Source organism: Nansenia antarctica (genome assembly GCF_963989245.1).
Source record: "Nansenia antarctica genome assembly, chromosome: 7".
Classification (NCBI taxonomy): Eukaryota; Metazoa; Chordata; class Actinopteri; order Argentiniformes; family Microstomatidae; genus Nansenia; species Nansenia antarctica.
The window spans coordinates 31,770,760-31,775,815 of NC_137677.1; positions in this window are offsets into that span (position 1 = coordinate 31,770,760).

Below are 5,056 nucleotides of genomic sequence, written 5' to 3' on the forward strand. Positions count from 1 at the left end.
GTTATGCACACCTTGAAACTGGAAAAGCCAAATGTGGTGGAACCCCAGAGAAACAGAGACAGAGGCCAGGAGAATATATAATGATTTATTAAAGATGATATACACAAAGAAATAGGCCCTACACTAACTAGTGGAAAAACAAACATAAGGTGTGATGCAGGCGATAGTTATGGGGTGTGTAATTATACTATGTGTGTGTGCGTGTATGAGGTCAGGGGTGTTGTTTTATGTGCTGCGATACTACCCTAGTGAGCAAAGTCCGAGATCCTTTTCGGGCCAGGGAGAGTGATCCAGGAGAGAGTAGTCCAGAGGGGAGTCCAGGGGTCGAGCCAGGGAGGGAAATCCAGAAGAGAGTAGTCAGAGGGGGTCCATACAGATAGTTATGTTCAAGCGTTGGATCTCCGTCTGTAGCAGGGTTAAGTAGGCGGCTGTCCAGGTGGTGATTGGGACAGCTGGGCTGAAAGATAATAGCCCACACCTGCTGCAAACAGAGCCAGAGATCCGGCCCACTCAATCCGGCCGGGAGGGGGCGCCAGAACGAGGCTCACGGGGGCGTGTCAGATTAGGAGGCACAACACCATTACTACTTATAAAACCTTTATAAAGACCAATTACTACTTATAAACTCTTTATAAATGCCCATTACTACTTATAAACCCTTTATAAAGGTCAATTACTACTTAGAAACCGTTTACGAAGGAAACTTTAACATAACACTGAGCGACTGAAGCATAACAACACACTGAGACAGTGAATGTGGATTCAGGCAGGATTCCGTTGGTGTGAGAAGTGTGATCCGCCGCTGTGATGATGGCAGAGGCTGGCTAATTCCATCTCCCATTCAGGGGTTTAGAGCGCGGCTCCTCACACTGAATCATTACTCTGGGAATCCGCTCTCACCACCGCGCCCTGGGCGAATTAAACACATCAAAACAACTACCAGGAGACATCACTACCAGGAGACATCACTACCAGGAGACATCACTACCAGGAGTCTCCTATTGATTAAAACTGCATGTGCTGCTCTTCTCTCCTCTCTCTCTCATTTCTCTGTCTCCTCTCTCTCTCCTCTCTTTCTCTTTCCTCTTTCTCTCTCTCTCTCCTCTCTCTCTCTCATATCTCTCCTCTCTCTCTCTCCCTCTCTCCCCCTTGTTCTCCTCTCTCTCTCCTCTCTCTCTCTCCTCTCTCTCTTTCTCTCCTCTCTTTCTCTCGTCTCCCTCTATCTCTCCTCTCTCCTCTCTCCCTCTCTCTTCTCTCTCTCTCCCTCTCTCTCTCTCTCTCTCCCTCTCTTTCTCCCTCTCTCTCTCTCCCCCTCCCTCTCTCTCTATCCTCTCTCTCTCTCCCCCTCCCTCTCTCTCTCCTCTCTCTCTCCTCTCTCTCCTCTCTTTCCTCTTTCTCTCTCCGATCTCTCTCTCTCCCTCTCTCCCTCCCTCTCTCTCTCTCTCTCCCCCTCTCTCTTTCTCTCCTCTCTCTCCTCTCTCTCTCTCGTCTCAGCTTAGTGAAGCCCCAGATTAGTAGGGCTCTATACTGCTTTGAGGGTGAAAAGAAAGACAACGGGGGAGGATGGGGGTGGGGGGGGGAGGGAGGGAGGAGAGGGGGAGAGGAGGATGGAGGGAGGAGAGGAGAGGGAGGGTGTCGAGATAATCGCAGTGAGATTAGATGGCCTTTAATATCTCGGGGAACGTGTCCTGATATCCCCCAGAGAGACTTTAATACTGTTTGTCATCTCACTGTAGGCCTGTGGGGGAGAGAGGGGGAGGAGAGGGGCAGGGGAGGAGAGGAGAGAGAAAGAAGGAAGGAAGGAGAGGAGTGAAAATATTAGGATGATATTATATCACTAAGTTAGCGATCTCAACAACTGATTGTGCAGTAGGCTAGCTGTTAGCGCTAGTAGCTTCCCAGTAGACGGTTAGTGCTTCATTAGCTTCCAACTCGCCTCTCCGCCTGGCTGTGCCTCCCCCTCCCTCCCCCCCCTCCCTCCCGAGAGAGAGAGAGACATAGAGAGAGAGAGAAAGAGAGAGAGAGAGAGAGAGAGAGAGAGAGAGAAAAGAGACAGACTCCCCTGTGACAGTAATCAATGGGACATATCGTTTAGCCGCGCGCATCCACTTCCTCTCTGGACTTCCTCTCTCATGGCACACGCCAGCCCTCACCCTCCTCCCTCCCCTCTCTCTTACCCCCCCCCCCCCCTCCCCTCCCTCTCTCACCTACCGACCATTTTACTCCCATTTGGTAGCGCACAGTGCTAACAAAGCATTCCCGGTGGGAGAGTATACACTGAAAGATGTACGGGTTCACTGCAGTGTAAGGGCCAATTCCCAATTCACCCCTACGGCTTCGTTTTCACCCCTATGGCTTCGTTTTGCGCGTTCACGTTTAGGGGTAGGGGTGTCCCAATTCATATTTCATCAAGCCATGGCTTCATTTTCGAGGCCTAACTATGGCTTCATTTCGAGCGATTCCAGGACCAGACTAGCTTTGAAGCCATAGGGGTACGCTACCCCTTGATTCCAGGATAAATTGCGAATCATCTACAGAAACGTTATGTCGCTCTATTCAATGCGGAAATGTCATTTTCCTTTCTCTGTAATTACTTATTAATAAAGATTTGAAAAATTATGATAACCATCTTATTATCTTAGTTTAATGTCATTACAATGCATTATAGACCTTTTATTTATAACAAGCATAACCAAAAAAAAATCGCTTTTATGTCGGTGCTGTGTCTAACGTGACAGTAACGCAACGCTGCATGACAGTTGAGCATTTCAGAGATGTACAATCATAAATCAATTATTACCTGTGGCGTTTGACAGCGGATGATGGTACACATATGTAAAGTTATCTGTCAAACGTTAGGCTGACTTGTACATGATGCGCATTTTGACCTATTTCCATGTAGCGGCACCCGCAATCTAATCCGAGCAGTTGTTATTATGTAATATTATTAATGGGTTGTATCATTCATTTAAATGCATTATAGACCTTTTCTTTATAACAAGCACAACAACAACAAAACGTTATTATGCCGATGTGCTGTGTCTAACGTTACAGGCTGCATGACAGTCGAGCATTTCAGAGATGTACAATCATAAATCAATTATTACCTGTGGCGTTTGACAGCGGATGATGGTACACATATGTAAAGTTATCTATCAAATGTTAGTTTAATGTCATTACAATGCATTATAGACCTTTTCTTTATAACAAGCATAACAAAAAAATCGCTTTTATGTCGAGGTGCTGTGTCTAACGTTACAGGCTGATTTGTGGACAGTCGCGCATATGACATATTTCCATGTCTAATGTCTAATGTCTGATGTACTAATGTCATTTCAATGCATTATAGACCTTTTCTTTACAACAAGCATTACAAAAAATTCGCTGTTATGCTTGATCACTTCCATTAGACTACTAAAGCAGGACACCGGAGCACTCATATCTGCGCGTTTGTCACAGGCTGACAGTCACCCTGTTCCTCTGCCCCGGCGTCAGTCCAATGGAATCGTCAAGCACAGCCTTCCCCATAGAAATACATCGGTGCGCGATTAACATTTCAGAGATGTACAATCATGTTTATTTAGAAATAAATTGTGGTGTTTGACAGCGGATGATGGTAGACATATTTAATGTAAAGTTATCTATCCACAGGCTGATATGTGCATGATAGGCGCGAATTCCCCCCCCCCCCCCCCCCCTTGGTGGTATAAGTTGTATTGCGGCATACCAAAACAACTCGCAATCTAATCCGAGCAGTTGTTATTATGTAATATTATCGATGGATGTGCCATTTTTGATGGAGGGCAGTGAGCGGGAGACTCATCAAGGACATGTAGTTAATTAATGCAGTGGACAGCGGCTGTTTCTCCAGCGTTCCTGTCACTTCGGATTTCGGAACGTCATAAAATTAAATCTGTAAGTCATGCATTTTTCCATGTTTCCCATTGATGGTATATGACGCCGTAAATTTAACTAAAGTTCAGCCGCGAAGTTGTTGCACTGTTGTCCTAAATCAGTGCAGACTGGCAGGGTAGGAGCACAGATTTCATACAGGTTAGAGCGCCGTTATTCTGTCATGGTCTGATAATGAAGCATTGTTCTTTTTTATTTGATGACTTGTTTGATTGATTGATGGCGTAAAAGTGAAGTTGTGAAGGAGTCGCGAGCGTCAATGCTTTTCTACGATACTACTGATGACGTATCAGTCTTGAAGGGTTGTCTCATTTCATAGGGGTAGATTTCAACCCCTACGGCTTGTGGGTCTGTTCGAAGGCCTTGGCTCGAAATCGAGTTACACTTGAAAACGAGCCATAGGGGTAGAAAAGGGAATCGGGATTGGGCCTAAGTCATGTTGGATCAAGGACCCCAATTGAAATATGCCAGTGGCTTTCTTGGGTTTTTATCCTGTTAGTTGACCTTGTATGTAATATGTACTTTCATGTACCTACTTCTGCAAATCTTCTAATAAAGTTTTCAATCAATCAATCAAAAGGATAAAAGCGTCATCTAAATGGCAGATAATATGTATTATTTATATTCACATTCACAGTGAGTGTGTACATACATCTGTCAGTGTCTATGTGGCTCAGTGGGGACGTGAACCCACAACCTTAGCGTTGTTAGCGCCGTGCTCTCTACCCACCGAGCCTCAGAGGACCACCGTCTGTCAGTTCAGCTCTGTTTCCTGCTTCCTGTCTCCTGTTTGCTATTAGGTAGGGAGGGGGTAGGGAGGCGGGGGATGGGGGGGAGGGGGGTAGGGAGGGGGGGAGGGAGGAGGGGGATGGGGGGAGGGGGGTAGGGAGGGGGGTAGGGAGGCGGGGGATGGGGGGGAGGGGAGATCTTACAGGTTATTACATCCTTCGTATCCGGTCCTGGTGACACATTCTCATCTTGGCTAATTAATTATTGATAGAGCCTTAAAGAGCAGCTGTGTGTGTGTGTGTGTGTGTGTGGGTGTGTGTGTGTGTGTGTGTGTGTGTGTGATTGAGTGTGTGTGTGTGTGTGTGTGTGTGTCCAACGTCTCCGGGGTGCAACGTTCCATCATCGGGACGCAGCG